The 15,722-nt window shown below is 41.0% G+C and overlaps 1 long non-coding RNA gene across 1 annotated transcript; it reads right to left on the bottom strand.

Moving 5' to 3' along the window:
• Positions 1-1,007: 1,007 nt before the first annotated feature.
• Positions 1,008-4,986, bottom strand: LOC141784761 (uncharacterized). Its single transcript, XR_012597477.1, has 3 exons — positions 4,907-4,986; positions 2,714-2,880; positions 1,008-1,084 (listed from the first exon to the last, which is right to left on the bottom strand). It is a non-coding gene; the product is annotated as an uncharacterized LOC141784761 (long non-coding RNA).
• Between the last annotated feature and the right edge of the window lie 10,736 nt (positions 4,987-15,722).

Raw genomic sequence — 15,722 nt, 5'->3', positions numbered from 1 at the left:
TATTCTTATTATATGTTGCAAGGTAAAGAATATCTTTTATCCCAGTAATTGTTTAAAATACTGCTTCATCTTAAAATGTGTTTGCACATCTAATCTGCCGAGACATGAGGGAGTATCGTTTGGTCTTTAAAAAGTTATCATAATGCAACCTTTACATGCTTTAATGCAAGAAAAAAAAATCATACAGATGACTTTTTTGTGCTTCTTTATAGGAGGTACCTTTAGCCTGGTAATGTTGAGAATATAAGAAACAGACCTACAGTGTGAAAACTGTAATTTTACAGTCGAAGTACCTGTACCACTACTATTAAAGCCAGTGAAGTGATAATTAAGTAATTTGTTGTAAAACATTAAAATCCTGGTTTAAGATGCTCTCTTGGACCACTGCTCCTTGCTTGTCACGCACCTTCTGTTCCTGCTCCTCTACCTGTCAGTGCACACACCTCTCCTCTTCACATTGGTTGAAACTTTCTTGCAGATGCTGCAGAACATTGTTTGTGTTTGGCCTCTGGGGTCCAACCTTATTGCTCCTTGCAGATTGGTTTCACATGTACAGACTTGAGAGCAGTGATGAGATCCTACCTTAGTCAAAACTGGAGGAGGATGCTGAAAGTTTCAGGACAGTGTTTGTGCAGGGCAGAGGTGGCAGTGACAGAGCAGAGGTGGAGGCCAGAGATCTTGCAGTATGCACAGACCCCCACATTTGGAGGATATTTTGGTTGAGTGATTGTAAGAACAGGAACACAACACAGGGGAAGAGAGTCAGCCGGAAGACTAATAAACACTGAAAAACTCTCCTGCAAATTGGCTGAAAAGCCACTAAAATCCCTGACGATATTTGACCTTATGAAATACTTATAACATCTCATGTGTTTTTTATTAGGACAGCAGGCTTACAGCAGCTCTCTCAACAACATAATGCTTTATTTGTGGGTTTTATTGCATCATTCAGACACAGACACAGGCTTCAGGGAGAGACGAGGTACTGAGCATCGGATCCACTCTCTGTCTTTTTATTCCTGCTTCTTTTTCCACAGATGGTGCTGGAAATATTCAGTGTCGCAGCGACGGCGATCGGCTCCCCCTGTAATGAAAACACTGGATCATCTCAGCGGGCTTGTGGAGTAAATGCAGCCCAAAGTAACAACACGTTGGTGGTTTGTCCTTCAGAATTAGGTGTAAAATACATGTAATGGGTTATTACCCTGAGACCCTTCTCTGAGTCTCACACACATACACACACACACTCAGATTACAGCCTTTGGATCTCTTAAACAAGCCTGTTCTATTGTTGCGTGTCATAAATTCTCCTCAATGCGTGCAGCTGTTTTAACAGCTCAGCGCATGTCGCCAGCCTGATGGTAACCAAAGGTATAAAGGCTGCGGCGGGGCACTGAAACATGAAGGACTGCTGCCTGTATTATGACCTCTCTCCCCCTCCGTCTCCCTCCCTCTCTCTCGCCTGCTTTAACCTGGTTTTATTAGCCAGCAGATGGGCGGCCCTCCTCTGGCTGCTTAAATGACTCTCGCCTGCAGCTACACACAAAACGCACATCTCCCGTGTGCTGTTTGGTTTTAACACCTCCGCATTGGAGGGATGAGTTCATCCAACCTGGAGGTGTGTTTCACTTCAGACGAACATTTCTTTGGGAATGTAGCCGCCATGTAAAGCCCTTATTGGCTCGCAGCACAATGTCTCAATGAACAAGGTGTGGAAATGTTGTTAATTTGTCACCATCATAAAAACCTTTCTGGGACAGGTGGGGTTTTAAGGGTCCTCAGGTGCTCCTTTTTTACCCAGCCAGCAGGAGGGGTGGGAATAACCAGCGGCCCCATGATGTGACATTATCACGCTACTTAAGTCACAAATCAGTTTTACGACCTTAAATATTTGGGAGGACATGCCAAGTATAGGAAAGCCAGGTCTCTCTAGAATGGGCTTCAATCATCGGGAGACTATTGGTAGATTTTTGCTGACTTGATAGATTTCTGCCTCATGTACTGATGCATTTTTTTACTTACCGGATCATTTTAAAGCTGGCAAGTCATAAACTGGAGTCAGAAAACCAGCCAAAGTTGGCCTTTCAGTGGGCTGAATAGACTCTGATATCCCCAATTGTGCAGAACTGCTACTTCTAAACTTTCCAAGATCAGGACTTGTTTTAGGCCCTTTTTCAAAGCTTCTGTGTGTAGTATGTTCACTGCAAACACTGAAACCTAATCAACTTTTTATGTCTTATTTACAGTAAAAATGTCTTATAGAACTGAAAATGGGCCATCCTACCCGAAAAGTCCAGAAAAATGTCTTATTTCAGGGTATTAAATGATAAAAACGACTCCTGAATTACTAAAAGAAATCTGCTACTGGGGTAAGAATGACTTTCTTGCCAGGTGTCTTGAAATAGGGATGTCTTAATTATCATGGCTTTCATCTCTTATTTATTTGTGTGGTTTTTTATTAATCATTTTGAGCTTTTTATTTATTTATTTATTTATTTATTTATTTTATCAATGTAACTTTTTAATGATTTTCTCTCTCATTTGAATTATGGATGGTAGAGTACTTTTTAAAATGTGTTTTAGTTTTTTAACAGTCTGTCAAACTCGATTGTCTAGTTCGGTTTCGTGTTGATGTTTTGTGACTTAATGTCAAAGTGGATGTCATCATCATTTAAACAAATCAACCTAAGGGCACAAGAAGTGTAAAACTCACCTTAATACAAGAAACCATGCCCCCCAATAGGAGGGACAAACAGGTCTTTTGTCCTGGGCCCAGGGTTGGAGGGGGCCCAGAGCTGGGTCCTCATAGAGTGGCATGGGGGGCATCTATTATTAACTCCTCTCAGGCCCAGATATGACTGTCAGCTGGCCTGCAAGAAACTAAACAAGAAAATTTGGCAGATTTTTTACTCTTTACAAGCTATTCAGATGCCAATTTTGTGTTTGATATTTTAAAATTAGACATTTTTTCTGGACTTGTCAGGTGGTTGTGGCTGATACTGAGTCTAACAAAACCATTTGTACTTAAACTAAGACACAAACATTTGCTTAGATTCCAGTTTTTGAAGTGTAGAGCCTGATGGTGGTGCAACGATGCAAACATTTTTGCCACAGCTCATTTGAATAACACACAGAAAGCAGTATTAGAGTAGGCTATCCTTCCTCATTTTGACTCTCTGTGCATCTCTAAAAGAAACAGAAACCTTAAAGCAATCATCTGTTTATAGAGATTTCACCCTGTCACAGCGTTATATCCACAGCAAACACCTATTCTGTGCTTCCCCTGTTCGGCCAATCAATATAAACCTGTTTCCCGCTCCAACCTGAGAACATGGCAGCCATGAAGCAGTGATGTGAGTTTACAGAGAAATGCAGAGCACAGCAGAGCTGCGGGCTGGAGGTCAGTGTGTGGACAGCACGTCTTTAACAGAATGAATAATTAAGGCCATACTGACCATACTGTAACAGCACCGCCAGCGGCATGAAAATACTCTCTTAATTTCCCTTTTTTATTACCTTCTTCTCTCTTCCCTTTTTTCATGAAATCCAATTAACAGAAGGAAGGAGCTCTGTGGCACCACACGCATCAATTATTCATTGTGGGTTTTTTTACAGCGGATTCCAGGGAGTTCCTGTGAATATTAAAGACGCCAGAGCAGCCGACAGGCCAGATGTGTAACATCGCTCTCATCTGACAGAGCTCTGTGGGACTCGGCTAGTTCCATCTCCGCTTACTTTCTCTCCTCTCCTCTGCGAGACAGCTGTAAACTCAGTAACAGTTTACCCAGCCCCTGTTCATTAGAGGAATAAACCGCGAATGCTGAGAGGACACTGGGGACTCTGGAGAGGACAAAGAATATCTACATTTATAATTTATGTCCTTTTCCTCATGATGGCCTGTGTGAGCCAAATTTTATTAAAGCAAAGCAAAAAAAAAAAAAAAAAAAACACTCCTCTAAAAAACTGACTTCCCCGAGGATTGTTTCAGCAATGCTTAAAAAAACACACACAACTAGAGTCAAAAGAAATGCAGGGGCCACTCTGATCTTTCACGTCAGTCATTTATAAATCAGTCAACAGGAAGCAGCTGTCTTATTCCCTCTCTGCTTGTTGACAATGTGGTCTGTCTTAGGCTGGTTTTGAAGGTAGAAATAACCCCATAAGGCTACCACACTCAGTACATTACAGAAAAAACAGCACACGATTGGACTGAGCATAGCTCGATTGAAACACCTAGATAATGTGATTGCTATCAGACCACAGTTGGATTTGGCTGAACTCGGCAGGTCTTGGTACACCTTGACATTCAGCTCAATCTAATTTCACCTAGTACTATGTAACACAGCTTTGTTTATCAAAAAAACAACAGCGCCACCTATGGAAAAGGAGTGAGATTTTTTCCGCCTCAAGTCTGATTCTCTTTTCCGTATAAATACACAGACAAGACTCGATCCCCCACTGTACTGACTTTAAAATCGAGTTGTGACCTTAGTCCGATTGCCACATGCATGCAAACGTACTGCCTGACCTATTAACTCCAGATATTAATGTTAGTGTATAACAATGCTGCCTTAAAGTGGCAAAATACAAAGATATGATTTTTCTAATTAGTTGCTTAAACTTCTAACATATAAGTGACTCAACACTCCCAAAAAGTGGAAAAACACAGATGGGAACAGTGCACTGATGGTGGAATATATTTGTAGTCAGCCAACCTAAAGGCAACAAAAAATGAAAAAAAAAAAAAATAAATAAATAAAATAAATCTTTGAATAATTTTGAATATTAATACTTTCACTTAAGACGCTTGAGCTTACTTGTATTCCAGCCTTAAACGCACATGTTTTAAGAAAACGATGACAGCAAATTTTGCTATCAGCCATGTGACCCTTTTTGGCCTCCATACTTGCTTCTTTACCCTGCGGAAGTGAAACCCACTCCGTTTCTTCGTTTGTAAACAGCGGGTGGATGTGACGAAGCGCGTCGGCAACGCTTCTTTTTCAGGTAAGAGGACCTGCTGCTGTGCAATAAGTGTTTTCGTTGAGAAGAGAGCTTACAAGTGTGCACCCTGGATGAATCTATGAAAGCAGTAAGGGGAGAAGGAGGACTGCTGGCGTGTTTATGGGTAAAGGAGAAACAGATGGAGTGTGGAAAGTTCGTTATGTGTGCGTGCGTCACCGTGTGTGCGTAATCAGCCAAAATGATACACAGGTCATAGGATTTTAGATTGAAGGAAATGAAATGAAAGAAAAAAGCCATGGAAGCGCGTAAATGTCCTCTAGGGGGCAGTAGGACCTCCCTTTAGGGGACAGTAGAAGTTACTAATGGAATAAGTCCGCTGTTTGACTTGAGGCTCTCCAAGGATTGTTCCACTAAATCGTTTCCATCCTACAGGCTAAGTAACTGTCAAGCATGTTGTATGTCAGCACGCACAGCTTTCCATGAAGAACATCTTTAAAAGCTTCCTGCTCTAAATGCACACAGAGTGCCTTCGTCCTCTTCATTATTCAAAGAGACAGTGCAGAGCGGTACATGACTTGTGCAGCTCATGTCTGCTTCATGTGCAGCCCGGTTTGCTGACCAGCAGTCTTTAGATGAGACGATCAATTATGGAGCTGAGTGCTTGTTAGGAGCTGCAGCTTCTCTACATGTGGTTAAGATCGCTGTGGCCTCTTTCTGTTCAATCAGGTCAGCAGTGACATTAATGTGCTGAAGATACAGTTTTACCAATGCAATGCAATCAATACAGTTTTATCTGATCAGAGGGGCCACCGGGGATTTCTGAGCCTTAAAACACAATCTCATATGTCCCAATGCTTCACCAACCATGGAAATGTAACACAGTGCTTGCATTCAACAGTCAGCGTGATTCACAGTTGGATGCAGTGCTGATAAGGAATGTGCTGAAGGCCATCTTTTCAGTTTAAATGTCATTTCAATCAGTCGGAGAATGAAAGATAAATACTTATCTCTTTAGAGCCTGAACACTACAGGGAGATATGGTTTGAGGATATCGTGTTGGTCTGTGATGTGTGATCCTGATGAGATGATGAAGCTGCTGGGCAGTGATGGAGAGGAGAAGGATGTGTGCAGTAGACGTAGAAAGCTTACAGTTTGCAAACAATCTTCCTTTTTTAAGTGGCTTGATGTTTTGGTCTATTTTGATTGTGGTTTCCTTCTGTCTGCTGTTTTAACAGAGCTGTTGGGGGAAAACGTCAAGACTTCCTGCATTGTCTAACACAGGAGACGTATCTTTTTTTTTTTAATCTGACACAAATTTGCATCATTTGTTTCTCCATAAAACTTGAATATTTTTGACTTAGGCAAAAAAAAAAAAAAAACTTCTGGTACACTGATGCACAGAATCTGAGATTTGTCAGATTACCTGGTGTTGCATCAGATACTGCATTCATAAATCGAGAATTTTAAAGTTTGTCTTTTCTCAGCTTGCTGAAAAGCCTGAGAAACATGGATTAAGACTTTTTTGACAAATCTGCTTCCAGATGTAGATCTGTCTGCATCTTTTCCACATGTTCATTGTACTTAGATTGCAGAAACAACATTTTGGATTCATAACCCTGTAGCAAACGTTTAAGGCCACAACCCTGTCATGTATCGATTCCTTCATATGATTCTTAAATTATGAGTCAGTGATACCTTTTTTTAATACAACCACAGAGGGAGTGCTAACATGGATAAGTTTGGTTGAAGCTGGAAATGTAGTATAGTTTGGACTCAACACTTTGATCTCATCATATCTGAAGAAGCAGTGCTTTGTGTGTGGCAGCTTGAGCGGACCTCACTGAGAAACTTGGAGGTCACAACCCAAAAAAGTGTCAAAAAATAAAGACATCCCAATTGCTGGCCAATCAGAGTGAAGAGGGTTTGTGGAGCAGGGAGCCTTAAAGAGACAGCAGCTAAAACAAAGCATTCCAGAGACTGAAATAAAGGTTTTTCTAAAACACCAGGGAGAAAAATAGAGATTTTTATGAGCTGCAAATTATGTAAGAATACTACAGGTTGATCAGAGGGACAGAATAAAGACTAATATAAGCACAGTACCTCCTCTTTAATCAATTTTATTAAACTTCGATCAATCAGAATCAGGTATTTCACAGTCCAAGGATTTGTAAGAAAGATCTTTCATTTCAAATCCTCCACACTGGTTCAGTCTGATAGGTATTCTGTACCTGGTGCCAGATATCTTGTAAAACAGGGATCTTTAAGTGCTGACATGTTTTAATAAAGCAGTGACAGAACATTTAGGCAACAAAGTTTGAAAAATCCAAACGCCCTGAGGCCAGATGGAGCCTGCAGCGTTTTATATTCTGTCTGAAAAGCTCTTTATTCTCTAATTTCAGACAGAATGTGAGTCACCTACTGTCACTTTATTAACGGATTCAAAAGGTGCTCTGAAAAAAAGAAAAACTCTGCTGCAAAGTTCATCTGGGCTGAATCCTAATGGCTCATATGCTTCACCGCAGGAAACCAACTGTCAATGAATTAACCTGACCTGAAGGACAAACACGAGCATATTTCCGTCTGTTATGGAAGCAAATGGAGCTCTGAAGCTCTGATTAGTCACAGTTTGAAGGGAAATTGTGAAAGAAGTGTAGAGCTAAAGTTTGTGTGATGAATAAACATAAAAGGTCTTCTTTTATCTTCCAAACCAAGCACAAATCTATGAGCTGTGTTTGTGCACCTGCTACCTTGGCAACAGTACAAACACTATACTTTGCTTTAATCATTATTCATTTGCAAAGTTGCACTTTAGCTCTGGATCTTGAGTCATTTCAATGTATTATACAACAACAGAACATGACAGGGATGAGGATGAAGGAGCCTTAAGTGTGTCTGTCGCTGCAAAGGTGAAATCGTGTTTTTCAACAAACACATCAAGAGCTTCTTCTCCAAGGATTCTCTGGTGAACACTCGGTTTAAGATTTGCTCTCTGCTGCCCTTTCAACCCCAGCGACACAGCATTCAACACAACTTTGTGAATGTTTTATAGTAACACCCATGTCAACGAAGAGAACGTTTAATTCATGTTCTGCTTTTTGATGAAGTTTTCAAACCACAACGCATTAATCGTTTAAAGAGGAGCACACTTAGTTCACATTCAAAACTCAGGCAGGAGAAGTTTGCAGGTTTTTAAATACTTAATCCTGCAGAAAGCCTGGGGTCTTAAAAAAGGAGAATTCTATCATGAGTGCACAAATGATTGATTTATGCTAACTAGTAATTATTCTATTCAACCAAATTTCCATGTGCAAACATGTTATTATTCTGTGCAAACTTCTTGTAACACAACTTACCACCATGTGCCAGCAAACCTTCTGGTGCAAGTTACACTCTCACATTGTTTGGTGCAAACAGCTAATTATCTCGTGCAAGCTTGATACCACCATTGTTTGTTGCTCACAAGTTATCATGTATGCACAGCTTATCGTGGTCTGCAAGCAAATTATTTTCTGTGCAAATATGTTTTATTATTTATGCATATGTTTTTTCTTGCACATGCAGCTAATTATATTGTACAAACCAGTTGTTTGACACTTTTTTTTGCTCAAGTAAAGGAGGAAAAAGAAAATGAAGAGATAAGAGAGGGCTCAAGCTTTTTGAGGGAGCAGCATCTCGCTAATAGAAGATAAAGAAGGCAGAAGATGTGAAAATAACAACCTCTTCTTGCTTTCAACTTTTTATTTTTCCAACTTACTGAGATAAATCAAGGCTTTGACAGCAACTCTCAACTGTTAAACTGTTCCCTTCTGAAAGCAACCATGATCTTTGCCAAAACAGCAACTACTCCATCCACAAATGCAGAAACTTTCTGATTCATCTTCTGTTTATTTTCCACTTGATAGGAAATGATTTGTCAGAAATCTAGATTTTAGTCTTGTAGATCAGTGGTTTGCAAACTTTGTTTTTCAGGTGACCCACTTTTTTGGAGGAACAAGCCACTGGGACCTAATCCAAAATATGTCCAATCTGTAAATCAATTGACAGATTATCCGTGCAAAGAAAAAAAAAGGTGCTTTAATAATGTTTCTGCATCATCTTACATCTTTTGTACCAGCCAACAGGCCTAAGAGACATAGTTGACAAATTAATTACAGCTTTGTTAGGCTTACACTTTGAGAATACTTAATTTTAACTCCCAGTCTGGTGTATAAAATGAGTGAGCATTAACATATCAAGCACAGCATCCAGTCTTTTTCTGTATTTGGTCTTTATTTTGGGGTTTTCAGAGAACCCCAACTTCTTATTTGTATTTGTTTTAATGAGCCTGTCAAAGTCAAATTTCTGTCACTCGTGACAGACATAAAAAGTCTTTCTGTTCTATTCTATTTGGTTGTGAAAGGGATGAGAAGCAAAATACCAAACTCAGATGCAATGCTAATCCGAAACAAAGGTAGCGGCATCCGTCCATGCCTCTTTTTCAAGCGTGATGTCACTGCACAGCTGTAACAAGCTGTAACAGCCCCGTTTCTGCAGCTGGTGCCCATCCAAGATCCAGCAATGACTTTGGACGTTCAAACTTAAAGGGGTTTTGAGTCTGAATTCAAATCTTTCTTTTGGAAACTAGTGATCAAAGGATCAATGGGTCATTTGTGTGATATTGGCTGTGTTTCCATTACACCTAGAATTGCGCAAAACGTAAAAATCGCAATAAAAATGCCACATTTTTGAAAAACCTCTCAAATTTCGATAAAAAGTTTTAACCCTTTCATGAGGTGGTTTTTCAGAAGTTTCGATATTGAAGTTTCTTGCAAAAGTGTAATGGAAACACCTTTTTCGCAAAAACGTCACGTTGTCATAACAACGCACCTCCCTCACCTCCTTGTATGTGTCCACTACCACACAAATGGACTCTGGCAGGACGGCTGTGAGCAGGCCAGAGAGCAGCAGGAGGGAGGGGCGTAGGTCTGTGTACGTGAGTAGGAGTGTGTGAGCATGTTTTACTTTACTCAAGTTCTGCGCATTTCTGGTCGTAATGGAAACACCGGCAAGGTGAAATTGTTCTTTATCGAAACTTCAGAAATATCGCTTTTATTTTGCTAAAAAGTGTTATGAAAACGCAGCTAGTGACACAGTGACAGCGTTTTCCTCTGAGTGCTGTTAAACAGTTGGAAAGATATGGTGGCTTGGCTTTGGTTGTTTGAGTAGTGCCAGCTCGTGGTTTGAGACTTTTGAAAAGCAGTTACATGTTTCCACTTACAGTAAACATTGGAGGGATGTCCCTTCACAATGAAATGTATCCAGATATGACAATATGAGGAGCCAATCATCAGTGGTTAAGGAAAGCATGAATTTTGTGTTAACATTCTGAAAAGTATTTGGCGACTATCTGGTGACCCACCTGTGGGTCGGGAGCCAGACTTTGGGAATGATTCTTGTAGATGTTGACCCTGCACTCAGCTTTCACAGAACTCTGATCATCTGTGACTCAGATGCTTTTGGATGCCAGAGATTGTTGGATATCTGATTTCAAAAAGTCTTTAATCGTCTCTTAAAACGCATCAAGTGTTTCATAGAGATTATTTGGCAGCCAGTTAACGGATGTCGTTTGTCTCTGTCACAGAAAACAACGCCCAGATAACTACTGTATCAGTTTACCAATTAAATTTCCTCTCAGCTGAATGTGATGCTTTGTATTGGAGCTCATTTTTCAAGTTATTTGGTTTGTTGGCAGGAAACATGAATATTAATGCATGTATTGTGGGTGAGGCTACTCTAAATTCTGTAACTGCAGCATGTAAACTATGCAAGTCACAATTAGCCTATCATTTAATAGGGACTGGATGTGTGAACAGGCCTTGCTACCCACCGGAGTGTGAAAATGTACCCTTTCTGTGTGCCAATGTCAACCTGACAGAATGCAATCCATGTTTCTTGGAGTGTGACTGTTCCCTTTGTGCAGCTTTTCAGAGTTTAGCTTGCAATAACAGCGTCATTACAACGCTTAGGACTGCTCAAAAATCGCCTTCCTAGCTCAGGCCGACTAACTGTTCCCTATTTGAAAAGTCTGCAGTGGATGATAACAAACTTCTACTTTTAAAGCATTTTTAATTTGTGTCCTCAATCTTTCTCTGCATTACCCCAAAAGACACACCGCACCCTGGCCATAAAAAAAGCTGCCTGGGAGCCCAGGAGATCCATCAAAGTAATAGAATGAGTAAATGTAAATGTGCAGCTCCATTTCCCATAACAGTAGCTACTGCAGCTATCAGAGGCCGGCTCAATCTGTCCCTGTCAGACTGAGGCGGGGAGACGACCAGAATAATATATCCAGTCAGGGAGATGGAATGAGGGTGGTGCTTCCCTGTCGATGTGGGAGAGTGTGTGTACAGTATGATACTGTGTGTGTGTGTGACTGCAAAGCATGCATCATTCAGCTCTTTATCTGCTGGGCTAAACAACACAGATACTACATGAGGCCACAGGGGGAGGAATGCGTCCTGCAGTAACAGCTCAGGAATGGTTTATTTGGAGTGATGAAGGCAGCGTGGATGTTTTGTTTGTGTCTGTCTGTCTGTAGGTCTGTGTGTGTGTGCGAAATTAAAGCAAACATCTTCAAACATGCTGCAAATGCCACGCCTGTGAAACCTCCTCTGTAGTCTGCAGAACGGACTGCACAGCTATCATTCACAGCAGACATCTTAGCTCCTCTCATTTGCAAGTCTTTAAAGATGTCCTTTGAAGGACAGGAGGCTCACAGCTGACCACTCTTTGAAATGATTCACCGCAAACTGTCTCAATCAATTCCTCCCGTGGATTTTTCTGTGTGGGTTTTCTGTGTCAACAACAATTTCTTGAGTTTATAAGTAAATAAATATGCATGGCTTTAACATTGGCGTCATCCGGACTTAATCCAGACGTCAGGTTCCAATGGCATTTAGACATTATCTGGATCTCTGGCTTCATCATCATCTGTACTTCTGGCTCTGATGTCATCTGGACAATACCTAAACACCTGGTTCCTAATGGCTGAAATACACCAGATGCGTCTGCAGTCCGTCTTCGCTCCGCCACGGCAACGGATCAGAGCAGTCCGAGTGGCTGGTCTGTCATGTCATAGGTAAAATGCAGCCAACCTATTTTTGCCGGACGCCGAGCTGTGATGCATAAAATCAGTGTCGGGACAGGAGGTCGTGACCGGAAACTATAAACACCCAGTGACTTTCAAAATAAAACTAACCATGTCAAAATCAGTTTGTATTTAGCTTGACTATGAAGAAAAAAGGAACTCAATGGGCGGAGCAAGACTAGGAGTCAACAGGTTTGAGGTTTTACAGCTCAACATGAATGAAGATAGACTTATCAATGGAGTGGAAGCGTGGGAACTTCTCGGTCTCGGGACTGAGCTGGGACTCCAGCTGTCTGTCAGTTGTGCAGCTTATCAGACTCAACATGCACCCAGTGTGAGTTGACAAATGCAGTCAACATGCAGAGTCAGACTGCACATGTACCTGGTGTATTTGAGGTGTAAGGTTTGTGGACACCACTGGAACGTAACTTGGAAGTCTGGTTCTGAGTCATCTGGAACTCAACATCAGGTTCCAACGTTATATTGACCTCATCCAGGCATCTGGTTCCAACATCATCCATTTGAGACATCATCCAGACATAAGTTGGATGTCTAGTCCTGATGTGATCTGAACGTAATCTAGATGTCACTTGGATGTCTAGTTCTGGCATCATCCAGATGGAAGGTTCCAACATCTTCTGGAACCTCATCTGGACCTTATCAGAGTGTCCGATCTTAACTTCATTCAGACCTCATCCTAATTTTTACAATATCATTTGGACATCAGGTTCTTATGTAATCTGGAACATCTTCCCTCAATTCTAACAAACATGCAACTTTTTTTCCCTTATTCTCCTTTTTTTTTTTTGCCAAACAAGTAGTAATACTTTGGTAAATAGACCGGAGTCTTTGATTTTTTTACCTTGAAATCAGAACTTTTCCCTCCAAACTTCACCGCATGGTGCTCAGTATGTGGATATTCTGACCCTGAACGTGTAGCAGGAAATGGTCCCACTGAGAGGAAGCAACAGATGAACAACTGCTCCCTCCAACTCTCCTCCAAACTACCCCAGGGCAGCAGATCATTTTCAGAGCCTGTCTTGGAGGTGGGGATTTGCATAAAGTTGCTCCAGCACAGCCACCATCTCCCACAGTTCCTAGCAGCAGGAGGTTGTGTTGTGTGGAAATGTATGCTGGCTCTCAGCTTGACTGGGAACAGCTTCTTTGTGGCCTATGGACTGCACATTTAGCAGGAGACATGGGAAAGTGACAGAAGCCTGTTTTTCTTTGTGTAAAAACATCAAATGGATCTGTTGAAGATGCTGAAAGCTTTTTACAATATGTTCTGACCTTTAAAGGTTCCTATTTTAACATCCATCAGCTGAAAGCTCCAAAAGTAGACTGTTTCAGATTAAAAGGTGGGTAAGTTTGTTATTTTGGGATAAATCCTCCACATTTTTACCTTAATGTCCTGAAAATAACCTCCCCCTGTCCTCAGATTATCCCACCTCACTGACTCCTCTTCATTTCCAATCTATTAATTGCACTAATCCACTGATTTCTCTAAACAATGCAGCCTTAATCTGAGCGCTGAGTCCATTACGTTATTACAGCAAGTTGCACACAACACAGCTTTAATGACGGATGCTGCTTTCACTCTCAATATAATGACACACAAACACACACAAACACACACAGGTGGAGTCCATCAGGATATTGCTCCAACAAATCAAGGTAAAGGAGAGAAACTCAGAGCGATGTGAGAGCAGAGAGGTTGATTTAGGACAGATGTGGTATCTGAGGTGAGACACAGACTTCAGGAAACTTCAATAAGAAGAGGACAGGGACAGACTGAGTTAGAGAGCAGCCAAACCTGCTGTTCAGAGAAACAGCTCCTCTCTTATCCACATCCTGCCCTTTCTTATCTGACAAATTATAAATTCAAATACAGGCCGTCCCTGGCTCCTGCAGCTCATTGTCTTTTTGGTACTGCTTAATTTGAACGATAGCAGCTTGTCTGATTCCCTGCTTCTGTGTGATGAGCAAACCTAGAAGACTCGTGTCAGACATTATAACAGCACTTGAGCTTCAAACTCTGAGCAGAGGTCTGAGGGGAGCAGACATTGATCTCCTCACATTACATATACTTAAGGTGGTTAGCCAAGCTCTGGTTTGCTTTGTGATATGCCCATTAGACATGCATATCAGATCAAATAGATTTTTTTTCTTTACAGGCATCCAGTGTGCACACTGGTCATCGACACATGAGTCATTTTTCATCTGTAAAAGTTGGTCTAAGCTAACCACACACTGGGGGATTTTAAGACAGATTTAGGGCTTGATATGAGGACGAGACTGAGAATTAGGCTTCAGCAACTTCTGGTTTTTCTAACTTTGTGAACCAAAAGAGAGGCATTAGACTTGCACATATTTCAGGTTTCTGTTAGAGTTATTGGCCAAACCAGCATGAAAGACCTCCAAATGCTGAGACACTGTGGTTATCTTCCTTTATGATATTTTAGCTCTACAGATCTACCAGTGTTGATGAGGTTATAAAAACTGAAGAACAGAGAATTTAGTTGACTAGATCTGTCCTGTGGATCAACAGTACAACAGTACACCCTGTCAACAGTATAAGATTTAACTCCTTGTCTCCGTTCCACTAACATTTTTGTGAGTCTCTAAAATTTATTGGGAATAAAGTTGGTTCAGTGTGGGGAAAAAATGAATTTGAATGTATTGAGCTACTTTTGCCATACTGCTGTAGCTTAGCTTGCTGTATTTCCGTGGGTTATAGCTTCAGCTAGATTTTACACGAAGTAACTGGTAGCTTGGCTCAGTGTTTTTTCAAAGTGGGGGCCATCAGGGAGCACAAGGGGGGCCTCAGAAAATCAGAGGGAAGAAAAAAAATTGAATCTAATTATTATCATTTTTAATCTATTTCTTATCTTTATTAAGTTTTTTTGTTTTGTTTGTTTAGTTTTGATGATTTTTTGTCCTGAAATAAAACATACAAAGTGCCATAATCATTGGGTCCACATGTCTCTGATTGTACTTAACCGCACCTTGTGTGACAGCTGCAACTTCAGCATGATGATGTCATGACCCGTGTTGACCTGGCTGTTAGCACCTGTTCTCAAAAACTGAACTGAACTTTGAGGCTCTTCCCCTGTTTAACTACTGGCTACATGTAAGAAAGAAGTATCCCACCTTGGCTGACAGAGCCCTGAATGCTTTCTCCCTTTTGCAAGAACCTACTCGTGGGAATCTGGCTTTTGTTTGTTCGTTTGTTTGTTAATAGTTTCCTGCTCTAAACAAATGTAGTAATTATTAACAAGTGAACAAAGTTAGAAAAAAACTTTCTTAATGGTGACATTTCTCTACATATTCTGAAGCCTTGTCTGTTGGTTTTCAAAGGGCTCCCCTGATCAGAAGCAAATTCTGTTTGGGGGGGCCTTGGCATAGTAAAGTTTGGGAACCCCTGTCGTAGTTCTCTGCATTTTCCAAGTAGCTTTTTTAACAATGAGTCTCATTATCTGGAAATTCCAACCCATGATCATAGTTGAGAATGTGAACTGAACTGAACCCAGAGCCAAGAGGAAAACTAAACTCGAGGAGCAACCTTTGGAGTTATTTGCCCAAATTCTTTGCCTTGTATTGTGTTGCTGCATGAAAGGATGGTCGGCTGACTACT

This window comes from Halichoeres trimaculatus, unplaced genomic scaffold, assembly GCF_033239565.1.
Source record: "Halichoeres trimaculatus isolate MK-OKI-2021-1 unplaced genomic scaffold, fHalTri1.1 fHalTri1_scaffold_23, whole genome shotgun sequence".
Lineage (NCBI taxonomy): Eukaryota > Metazoa > Chordata > Actinopteri > Labriformes > Labridae > Halichoeres > Halichoeres trimaculatus.
This window is presented reverse-complemented; position numbering and strand designations above follow the sequence as displayed.